At 42.1% G+C, this 12910-nt stretch overlaps 1 pseudogene across 1 annotated transcript in view; it reads right to left on the bottom strand.

Annotated features, from left to right (window-relative positions):
• The window catches only part of LOC143294914 (single-stranded DNA-binding protein 3-like), a 139046-nt pseudogene that overhangs the window by 101235 nt on the left and 24901 nt on the right, over window positions 1–12910 (bottom strand). The window contains exon 6 of the transcript XR_013056967.1: window positions 987–1076. The product of XR_013056967.1 is annotated as a single-stranded DNA-binding protein 3-like (transcript). The remainder of the gene's footprint in view (window positions 1–986; window positions 1077–12910) is intronic.

Raw genomic sequence — 12910 nt, 5'->3', positions numbered from 1 at the left:
CAACACAACAGACCTAACTTACTGCTGAGCCTTCACAGATATAAAAAATTTTTTAAAAAATTAAAATATAAAATATAAAACAATGATGGTTTTAGTTTCTTCAGCAGTAGCAAGTTTAACAACCAAATCTGTCCTCCTCCACACTTACAACAAGACTCTTTTACAGTTTTTACAGTCTTTTACAATAGGAAAATTTACTTATTCATTTTTTCCAAAACATGCACAAACATCACATGTTAAGCACAATAAGTACGCTTGCAGACTTGAGACAGATACTTTTCTTTGATATACTTTGACTTAAGAAAAACACCTGAAACAGTTCTGAAGATTTCCCCCAAATGAAAGAAACCTGACGTCAAAAAGCTCCTTTTCGGGTTTTTCCAGCAATTTAGTTTTGTTTTTGTTTTTTAAATGTTGACAAACAACAATAGCTACCATCACATATTTCATGAGAATGCTTCAGAATTCCCTTGCTGAGTTCATGGCCATGAGGTCTATCTTGAGGACTTTGTTCCTAAATCTACACAAAGTTCAGAAATATTGTCCTTGGAGCTGGAAGCGCACTAAGCCTCAACTTGAGGACAGTTTAAAAAAATATAAATAAATAAATAAATAAGTAAATAAAAGAAAGAAAGAAAACTAAAAACATCAAATGGCAAATGCACTAAAACTCAATGGTCCTTCCCACATCAGATGCTGTTTCTATAATTCAATCTGAAGGAAACTCACTGTGTATTTTTTTTTTTTTTTTTTCTATTCTGTTCCCTGATTTATCTTTTTAACAACTAAACGAAACAAGCAGAAATCGTCCACAATCTGCAATTTAATGACAAAATACACAGGTTCAAAAGGTGTGTGATGGACCGACCGCTGAAAGGCTGATCCAACAACAGCGCACATGACAAAAATCACAAACCAACGGTTGACTAATACAAAACCAGAAGGCAGACAGAGAAAGAAAAAAAAAGAAGAAAAAACTGTCTTACAGGGAAGAAGCCGGGACCTCCCGGCATGGGTCCCCCCGGCATGCCGTCCTGCGGAGGCATCTGACCCAAGGGGCTGGGTGCTGCTGGATTCTGAACACACACAGCACACAATACTTCATTATCTCAACAGAAATTCATTTGTGGTGTAAAACACAAACAGTATACACAAATCACATTCATTCAACATGTATACATCAAAACATAAAATGTATACATGTCGACCAATGGCAGTAAGCTCTTTGTTGAATGGTAGTGGTCAACAAAGGTTTCATTCAAACTCCAAGACTTGTCAACACCCTGACTGGCAAGACATGTTTTCACAAGACGTGTCCAGCCCTGGAAACGATTCTCTCATTTTCCCCCAAGATTTTTTCCAGACTTCCATGACCACAAATCCTGAAAGATGACCACTCCAAACAAGGCTCCAGCACAGTTCTTGCACGAATCAAACTACCGAGATTAAAAATATAATAAATTCAAAGATAATATTCATTATACTGCTGCAATGACACGAACAGATGCATTCTTGTCATTAATATTATACATAAATATTAAAAACACAGATGAAGGGATTTATGATGAATTGTGTCAATACTGAAGTATAGTGCTGCATTTTGAAATATATCAATAGCAGGCCAGAAAACTGGATTCACTGAAGTGTGCACATACCCAGTGAAAACGCATGCACCTATAGTATATATCAGAAAAGTCTTTGGGACATGACAATACAACCCACATACACTTTGCCCAGGTAAAAAGAAACTAATACAACAATCGACTGGGCAATCCAAACATAAAGTCAGCAAAATTATCTAAGCATACGCTGGAAGGTAAAGCGATATATACATGAAAACAGAAAACGGTAGTTCTAAGTTACATAGACAGGCTCTTTCCTTGGGGAAAGCAGCCCAAATTTCACAGGGAGGAATCTGTTGGGATGAGGTCACACACACACACACACACACTACAAACAAACGAGTTAGGAGGCGACAGACACTTCCTCTGGTCTTCACCCCCCCCCCCCCCCAACCCCCCCAACCCCTCCGCGCCCCCATCCAAAAAACACATCCACACACACACCCACAGGCACATGCACGCAAACACACTCGCGCGCGCGCGCACACACACACACACACAAAGTGACATATATATCTCTCTCTCCCTCTCTCTCTCTCTCTCATCCCACTCCCTTTTTCCCAATGACTTGTGTTTTAAACATTCCAGTGTGCAGTGGTAGCCCCTCCTGGTTACTAACACAACTGCAGGTCCTTCTCTTGAGCTCCCCCTTGCACTACACCCTCTGGGGTCTGGGTGCCAGTCTTCCAGACAGCAATTAACTATGCCTGGTAAGCAAAATAAAATAATAAATAAATGAATTCAAAATTTGAGATACTGTGCAACCTGAAAAATGTCCTTGGCTAAAAGTACGTAGAAAATTAATAATTCCTCCAATCATGTAAAAATGAAACACACTTTGAAATTGTTTCTTTCTGTAATTCAAAAAACAAAAAAACAAAAAACAAAAAAAAGATGCCAGTGGGACTGTGGCAAGGCACTCACCCTCTGTGTGTGTGAGTGTGAGTGTGTGTGTGCGACACAGAGAGAGAATGAGAGAGAGAGTATATGTGTGTGTGTGTGTGTTTGTGTGTGGTGTGTGTGCGAGTGTGTGTGTGAGAGAGACAGAGACAGAGAGAGACAGAGAGTGTGAGTGTGTGTGTGTGTGTGTGTGTGCGTGTGCGTGTGCGCGCGCGCACGCGTGTTGTGATGGAGGAGGGGGGGGGAGAGGTGCATGGGGAGGATAACACCAGCGGACCGATTTTCGCACAGAAAAGCCTGTTGTGAAATGGAAAAAAACATGGACGCTGAAACTTCATGTTGGCAGAAGTAAGGGCGGGGGGCGGAGGTAGAAGGGGGAGGGCGGGGGGGGGGGATCGTTTTCAGCAAAAGAATAATTATGAAGACTGGTGAGAGAGAGAAAAAAAAGTTTCGATGAAAAGGGTGGTGGTTCAGTGAATGAAACTGCTGCGAATGTGCAGGGAGGGAGAGACGGTTAAGGAGGGTTGGGGAGGGAGGGAGGGAGGGAGGGAGGGGGAGAGAGAGAGAGAGAGAGAGAGAGAGAGAGAGAGAGAGAGACAGAGACAGACAGACAGACAGACAGACAGACAGACAGAGACAGAGTCAGAGAGAGAGAGAGAACGAAACAAAACAAAAAACCCTTGAGAGAGAACACACACACACACACACACACACACTAGAAGTGAGGGGGAACTTTTTGAAGGGGGGGTAGAGGGGTTGAGGGGTGAGCAAGGAGGGATGGGATGGGGAAGGGCTGGGTCGGAAGAGGGGGGGTGAGAGAGAGAGAGAGATGGGAATAGGGTGGGTGAGGGGAGTGGGGGAGGCACAAGAAGACGAGTTAAGGAATCTGAATCAGCCTGACCTTGCACACAGACCCCCACCCCCAATCCTTCTCTTCCTATCCCTCCTCCCTGCTCCACCTCCCCCCTATCAACCTCACCACCGCCACCACCACCACCACCCCACCCTCCTCTCTCCCTGCCTACATAGAGAGAGAATCGCGGGCAGCGGCCTCCCTTGGCGAGGCTCCCGAGGGGGTTCCCGAGCTGTTGTTCATGACAAGCTGTGTCGGTGTGGGGAAGGAGGGGCAGCGGGTGTGTGTGTGTGTGGGGGGGGGGGGGGGGGGCGGGGGGGGGGGGGTGGCGAGGGAGGAAGGGGGGGGGGCAGCGGTGAGGGTGTGGGAGGGGGGTGTGGTGGTTCAGTGTGAGGGGGGTTCAAGAGAGGAGGGTGTTGGAATGGGGGGTCGGAAGGGGGGGGAGGGGTGGGGAGTGAGGGAGGAGGAGGAGGGTAAGGGGGGTGTGGAGTTTTGTTTTGTCATTTAGCTTCACGTCTGCCCATGCGCCGACACCTTCCCCACGAACACTCTCTCTCTCTCTCTGTTCACTACTTTCTTTATTCTTTACCCACACAATAACTGATGGAACGCTGAGAACAATCCCTAACATTAATTATTATAATAATATATAATAATATAATTCTAATGATAAGGATATATATATATATATATATATATATATATATGTATGTATATATAAGGGCACACACACACACACACACACACACACACACACACACACACACAGAGTAAATGTCCCTTCCCATTAGATAAATATTGACACAGAATCATGAAACAAATGAAAGGCCGTGATGGTTAATATACAATCATGTCCCGAACTACTACTAACACTTTTTTTTTCTTACTGCCATGGGCCAGAACGGAACTGCGATATCAATATTCACAAAGTATTCAAAGTATTTCCCCTCAAATTCTCTGTGGTTTTATGTCAAGGAGTTAAGTATGTCATCTCTGACTGATACTCATGAGCTTGACTTGCTCACACTCTCAGCTGGATGGAAATAAGATCTGATCATTTTGTCACTGACTGGTTGGTGAGTGCCATGTTTTGCTGGATATAAATAAGATCTGATCATTTTGTGACAAACTGGTTGCTGAGAAGCATGAGTGGATTGACTGGTTTTGTTGTTTAAATAATTATTTTTCCCATACAATATTTAATTCAGAATTCAGAGTTTCTCACTAGATGTCAAATAAAATAAATGAAATGATAAGAAGAAATGAATAAGTAAAAAAAGAAGAATATACAATGACACCTGTTCCATGACATAAATATTGGCATATAATTCATATAAATGTGGCCAAAATCTCACAATGTGCAAATAAATCACGCACACACAGACACATACATACACAAATGCACATACATACACTGTGTGACATATCTGCTGAAATCTGTGGGACACTGCAGAAGTGCACATCCATCCAACAGCCTGCCAGTGCTTGAAAAGAACTGAACTGATATGATCCTCAAAGATATAATCATGTGAAGTCACTGCCACCAACACCACATACAGGGGGGCGACACTTTAACCAATTACCGAAGGGGAACATGGATTCCACACTGATGGACCCTCATGTCAATGGGACCAGGTCACTGACAGATCTCTATCTCCCTTGTTTAAGGTGTTACCAATCCAAAACATCTGCAACTGTTTCAGTTCATCCACCCAGCATGTCCCATCCATACCCTGCATCACTGCATGTCCGTCTACAATCCTGCTTCCATGCACCATACATTCTCCTCGAACTTAGGTACCTGCCCTGAATTCCCAATTGTTCGTGGACAAGTTCACTCGCATTCACAAGTGGGCTTTTACTGTTTGACAAATTTTTACCCCCATCACATGGGCAGTCATGATACTCCGTTTGAACTGGGGTGCATGCCGGCTATGTTCTTGTTTCCATATCCCACCGTAAGCTGACTTGATTACAGCATCTTTAACATGCCTATTTGATCTTCTGCATGTGTATTCACATTACGAGGGTTCAGGCACTGGTAGGTCTGCATATCCACTGACCTGGAGATCAGAAAAACCTCCACCCTTTACCCACCTGACACCGTGACCAGGATTTAAACCCAGGACCCTCAGACTGACAAGCCAATGCATAAACATCTAAGCTGTTGCGCCCAACAAGTGAGTTGTGAAGATGACTGGGTGAGTGGCAGAGTACCACTAAAAAGTCTGTGTTCAATGAGATGACAGGATCTGACCGAATGACTAGTAGACGTGCTTTTCAGCACACAGAGGGCTGGCAGAAGGGACTTGGAGAGGAAGAGCTGAGGTTGATTCCTGAACATAAGGGGGAAGGAGAAAGGCAAGAACACATCCACGATACCTTTAAATATATATAAAAATACTGACTGGTATCCTCTGCTTGTATGCTTGACTTCACCACTCGTAAGTTATCTTACCGATTTAATGAAGTTATTCTGATTCTGATCCAACGGGCAAAAAGAGTTGTCTTCCTCATCAATGAAAGTTCCAGGGGGAAACGGGTCAGGATGCAATGATTATCCCACTTGGGTGTGTCAACATGTGCAAGGCAACTAGTTGGTTTATGAGTAAATCTGTAGTGAGTGCAAATGATTTCAGGTAGTTGATGGAAGGCTGTGTGAAAGACATCTGGGTTGCTCCAGATGTATGGGTGGAACAGAGGGGGGGGGGGGGGGGGGGGGGGCGGTGTGGGAATGTACTAACGAGAGGCGAGTGTTCAGGTATTGGAGTCGGCAGGCGATGCACTGATATTTGGCAATGTGTGTGTACGTGTGTGTGTGTGTGTGTGTGTGTGTGGATGAACACTACTGACGTATCACAGTAAAGGTGATCAATAAAAGGCATTAGACGACAAAAACACCAAAAAGGGAAGTCCAGAAACAAGGCTCAGCATTGACACTTGTCCAACACCGGCCCGTTTAGTTCACTGATCATGATTTTATGACCAAGTCTTTATTATAAACATTAAAACTCTTCGTTTGTCTGGTGTTAGGAAATGTAGGCACTTTTTCACTTCCTGTGAACAACAACAAAATAAATCTCTCTCTCTCACACACACGCACACACATGAGCGCGCGCGCGCGCGCGAGCGCACGCACGCACACACAGAACTGAGATCTTTTACAAAAAAAAGAAGTCAAACCGACCGAATACAACATACTAAAATAAAAGTAACCGTTTTCACAAAGACTAAGAGAGAACCTGTCATCACGTTTCCAGCCTCGACAGACACTTCTGTTCTGCACGTGCTCGTCGACCACGTGGTCAGAGAGAGATAACACGCACAACTTGTATCGACTCCACAACAAGCCACACAACAACAACACTCCACCTCTCACCCACAAACACCTCCTTCCCCCCTCCACCCTCCTCACTTCTGTCGCCCACCCCACCCACCCCTCTCTCCCTGCCATTTCACCTCCCCTCCTCCTCCTCCCTTATTTTTGTTATTTTGTTCTTGTTTCGTAAGTTCAACCACCATAGGTCTAGGGACACCAAGCCAAATACAGAAAAATCAATCAGAGCAGAAAAGCGCAGAGGGCCTCGGTCCGACCAGTGACGCCGCGCCATTCTGCAGCGCACTCCCTATAGCTAACTGCAGACGCGTTGGGTGAGGCTCCCGAGGAGTGGTGCGCGGGCGAATATCGGTGGCAGTGGACATAATCTGTGTCATCTAACTTTCTATAAAATCAATAATTGGGGTGTGTGACGCAGGATACAGAAATAAACGCCCGCCTCGGCTCCCAACTCTCCCGACACAACAACAGCCTAAATGCCTGAACTCACTCTGTCATCTTCGTGACTGCCTACCCACTTTGTGACACCCTACTGGGCAAAAATCTTGTTGGATTGCTCTATTTGACTTTTTCCCGTTAAGTTAACAGAACACATTCTGTTAATTCTTAGAGTTGCTATTTATTTTAACAGTCTAAATAAAACATTAAAAAAAAAAAACCTTTAGAGTATAATATTATCTTTAAACCGTTCTCAGAGCCACAATAAGTAAACTACAAGGGAAAATGTTCTGGTAAAATGACAAATCTATCTTTTTTATATGAAAATGTACACCACACAACATACACATAAACGTTTATATGTGAGCCCATATAACAAGATATCAAGATGTAAGATAAACAAAATTGTGTGTGTGTGTGTGTGTGCATACATTTGCTTATATGATCCGACCCAACCACCACCACCTACTGACAAGAAATAATAAAACACACCCAAATCAGTGAAAAACAAATGAAATAAACGCAAAATGAAAACAACAAGTTTATAAATACACACACACAATAAAAATTATAAAAATAATAAAAATAAAAATAACCCGCTACAGAACAACAAAACGTCTACTTCTCGTTCGGGTACTCTCTTTGGCACAAAAGAGGTCGCAAGCAACTAATAATCGACGCGGAAAAAACGCGGAGAATATAAAACTTCTACTGGTAACGGCGGCGAAAGCGGCGGAAAGCGAAGAGAATTGTAGCCGAGAGCCAGCGACAGAACAGAGGGGGACACCCCCTGTGGAGCCTCAGTCCTGTTCGGCCGCTGGAGCCTCAAGACTTATAAGTCTGTCTACCCCGGCAGCGGAGTTGTAAAGCAGCTCCCACTGTACACCACACACCGCACGGGAGTCAAGACAATACACACGTTCCCCTCCCCAGATCCCAACACCACAACGTCCACGCACACACACCCACTCTTTTCTCTCACCCCCCCCACCCCCCTCAACGCCACCCATACCCAAGCCCCCCCCCACCCTCCCACACTCCCAGAAAAAATAAATAACAATAAAAGAAAAAGAAAAAAGAATGAATCTCTCTGCCACCATCCCTAGCAACATTTCCAACAACCCCTCACCCTGCCTGCCCTACGCGATCCCGTTTCAATTTAGTACCCTCAGAAAAAAATTACTTTTTTAAAGTTCTGAGAGAGAGAGATCAATAAAACAGCCAACACGTTTTAAATTATACTTATCAATATGGTTTATCGTGGGTTCTTGTATGCGCGTGTTTCTTTGGTGTTGTAATGGTAGGGGATTGTTATGATTGATAAATCTTCAATTTGAAAAGGAAGTTTCATGCACTGACAATAAAGCTCAGTTATTTCAAGATGTGCAGTTCCCCGAGCCCCAACCGCTGACACAGCCACCTACCAATCACCCAGTTCTGCCAATAAGAATATTCAATTGAAAACAATATTTTAACACACACACACACACACACACACACACATTAAAATAGCAAGCTGGTCTCGCGTTCCCACCATACAATCAGCAAACAAATCAACTTCGACACAGCTGCGCCCAAACATTTCTTGTGTTAATCATCCAGATCCAGTGTCTGGACCAATTACACAGCTGATTATCTAACCAGACACAAACCAAATGCTGCTTTAAATCAAAAGAACTAACAACACTGTTAACCTTTTATAATTAGTTTTCACTCCTGTCTCAAAAAGTTACTGTTTTCAACTAAGCTTTCTGTAGGATTTTAGTCTACATACTGTTCCCGACAAAATAACATGGGGTGAAAACATGAGAGAACACACACGCACACATACACATGTGTAACTAACGTGCATGTGTACATGTAATATGTGTAAATAATAAATGCACCATTCCTTATCCTGTACTTGTGCACAAGCCAGAATATATAACAATGCAAGTATCCAAGTTTAACACGCGAGAAGGCAGTTCGAGGGGAGTTTGGGGCGTGGGGGGAGGGGGGGGGGGAGGTTAGAGGAGAACGGAGGGAGATACAAAGTTTTAGAAGTCGGAGAAAGATGAAAGAAAAAGAACGACAAAACGAAAACCATTCAAAAGCCTCAGAGAGAGAGAGAGAGAGAGAGAGAGAGAACGAAAAGGAAAACTACAACTAAGAATAAAACAACGCCAAAACCCGTGGCTGCCAAGTAGCCCGTGTGGAGCCTCACGGCGCTAGCCACCTGCACTGCCTGGCCCAGCCTCAGTCAGCAAAACCTATTGATTTCTAAGAGTAGCATGTGATCGCAGCCATCTTCACTTCCTATGACGATCCAGTCAACACACTTCCAGACCAACAACTCCCCAACACACACACACGATTCACACACACACACACACAACACACACACACACACATATCAAATAGGCCAACAACACTTATTCGTTCTGTCCGACTTGCACATAATGCATCAAGCCAGAGCACACAGGCGCAAGAAATCTGTCGACACTAGAACCCAGTGCTTGCTTTTTAACGAAGACAACAACTTGTTTTTGTTCACACACACACACACACACACACTTTAAACTAGAAAATTCCTACATTGAGTTAAAACAAGAAAGGCAAAGCCTTGAAGGCTCACTTGTGATACACTTCAAAAAAAAAATCCAAGCTATTTATGTATTGAGTATAATGCGTTTACTGTTATATTTATATTTTTTGTATTCTCTAAACTTGGCACTTTGATCTGATATTCGACCCAACAAAAGATCTGTCATTATTATCATTTTTTGTTCAGACAGGAACTTCTTTTGCTAAGCATGGAAGTTTTATTTATTGCAAACGTTTTGGTGTAGACAGTAGAACAAGGGAAATTACTCTGCTGGGGAACTTAGTTTGCTTTAAACTGATCTTTCTCTTCTTAAACATTACATTTTTAAATTATACTCAATACATAAAAAGCTTGGATTTTTTTTTAAAGTGCATCACAAGTGAGTCTTGAAGGCCTTGCCTCTCTTGTTTCAAAATGTAATGTTTAAGATGAGAAAGATCAGCTTAGAGCAAATTAACTCCACTAGCATTACAAAGTAATTTCCCTTTTTTACTATCTGCACCAAAACGTTTGCAAAATAAATAAAACTTCCATGCTTAGCAAAAGAAGTTCCTGTTTGAACAAAAAATGATAATAATGACTGCTCTAGCTGTTGGGTCAGAATATCAGATCAAAGTGCCAAGTTTAGAGAATACAAAAAATATAAATATAACAGTAAATGCAGTTTGCATATAATTAGGCTTCATTCTTTATTTTTTTTGTGCCTATCCCAGAAGCGCAATATTGTTTTAAACAAGATGACTGGAAAGAACTGAATTTTTCCTATTTTTATGCCAAATTTGGTGTCAACTGACAAAGTAGTTGCAGAGAAAATGTCAATGTTAAAGTTTACCACGGACACACAGACACACGCACACACACAGACACAGACACACACACACACACAGACAACCGAACACCGGGTTAAAACATAGACTCACTTTGTTTACACAAGTTTGTCAACTAGTAAGTCCTGACGTTAAAAATAGTTGTTTACAAAATTAGTTCGTGTTTTTTCTGGTGTAGTTATACGAGTACCTGAAATCCTCCAACCACGTTCTGTCCGTTGTACGAAACGAACAATTTCAAAATAATCAAATCTGAGAAAACAAACAAACAAACAAAAACCTAACAAATACTGTATCCAGAGTTCAGTAAAAACGAAAGTGCCCTCCCTCCAAGTACCAAGCCGAATCATGACAGAGGTATTAGACGTTGATCTCATTCATGAAAAGATTTGAGCGCTAACCTCCCTCTCTTGCGATCATTGCTTATGTCCCCCTAACCACCACCCCTCCCCGCCGCTCCTCCCCCACTCCCTCCACCATTTATTCTCTAAAATGCATTCGTGTGTGCATCGTCCAGCGTATTAACACCACAAAAAATTAATACATAAATAAATTAAGTGGTGTGAATACTAACATACACACACAATTCAGTAATACATTGGGAATGATGACCTTAAATCTCGCATAAATTTAACCAGTATACTATTATGACTGGCAACATTGGGAATCTGTCATTTTGACTATGGACAGTTACTGGGAAATTGTCATTTTATGACTGGGAACACAGTCTGTCGTTTCATGACTGGGAACATTGTCATTGGGAATCTGTCATTTTATGACTGGGAACACAGTCCTTTGGAATCTGTCATTTTATGACTTAGGACACTGTCGTTTCATGACTGGGAACATAGTCCTTGGGAATCTGTCATTTTATAACTGGGAACATTGTCGTTTTATTACTGGGAACATAGTCTTTTGGAATCTGTCATTTCATGACTGGGAACATAGTCCTTTGGAATCTGTCCTTTTATGACTGTGAACATATTCACAGGGAATCTGTCCTTATATGACTGTGAACATAGTCATGTGGAATCAGTCCGTCATATGGAATCTGTCCTTTGGAATCTGCCTTTTATGACAGGGAACATAGTCATAGGGAATCTATCATTTTATGAATGGGAACATAGTCACTGGGAATCTCATTTTATGACTGGGAACATAGTCTGTTGTTTGTATGACTGGGAACATTGTCGTTTTATGACAAAAACATGTGGCCCTCACAATAACCAATCCTGAAAAGGTCTGGCCTTGCAAACAACAAGCCTTAAAAAAAAAAAATGTCACTTTTGTCAGGCTCAAGGACACCCACATGCATGCTTGGATCACAAAGTTCGGATCTGGCACATTACATCCTTTTACAACATCTTATTTCCTGTTTTTGACATTGGCTATATGTTGTGACAAAACGCTGTGTTGTAGGTCCTTTGACAAAACTTTACACTTTAGGTAATTTACAAAATTTAACAAACAGTTAAAAGAATAATAAATAAATAAAATCAATACATAATAACGACAATGACAGAAAGTACATCAGTAGACAGGGAAGAGAGTTTAGTTTCTAACTGTATGTAGTGAAGAGAGGGATTTTACACAAGTGCACTGTGCTGTTATTTGATTTACGCCTACCACTGAGTTTAGAAAAACAAACATAGGATATATATGACTGCCACTTAAAACAGAAAGTGATAACCAGAGAATACTGAAGCTTTGTTTAAATAATACAATAAAAATAATAATAACAATGTATTAATAATTCATACTTTTTTCTTTCTTTTCAGAATTAGATTAATTAAATACTGAACTGTTTCTTCCAAAAGGCCAGAAAGGATTTTTTTTTTTTTTTTTTTAATTTTCAGAAAGAACAGCCTCAAAACAAACCAAAAAAATAAAAATAAAAATGAAGGGAACATTTGTCATCTCTGTGTCTGAATGTGCTTCCATAGAAATGTCAACGCTACCTGCACTGTCATAACAAGGTAACAAGGAACATGCGGACATGTACAACTTGATACCTCTCCCTTCTGCACACACACACATACACACACATACCCCCCACCCACCCCTTCCCAGCACCCCTCACCCCCACTACAGAAAGAAGCTACAGCAAAAGGATTTTCTTGTCCTGAGGATATGCCCAGCTCAGCTCAACAGACAAATGACAGTCATTTGGTAAGTTTTACGTGTTCAAGAATCGATTACACACAAGGAGATTAGAAAGCAAAAGCAGAAACGAGAAAGGAAAAAGTCTTCCTTTTCCACCTGAAGAGGTGGAGATGCTGGGGATGAATGAGGTTTCCAGGTAAGGTGGAGGAAGGAGGGAGAGTGGAGGTGCTGGGGATGAATGAGGTT

This window comes from Babylonia areolata, chromosome 20 (genome assembly GCF_041734735.1).
Source record: "Babylonia areolata isolate BAREFJ2019XMU chromosome 20, ASM4173473v1, whole genome shotgun sequence".
Classification (NCBI taxonomy): domain Eukaryota; kingdom Metazoa; phylum Mollusca; class Gastropoda; order Neogastropoda; family Buccinidae; genus Babylonia; species Babylonia areolata.
Note: the sequence above shows the minus strand (reverse complement) of the source record. Positions and strands in the feature narration are given on the sequence as shown.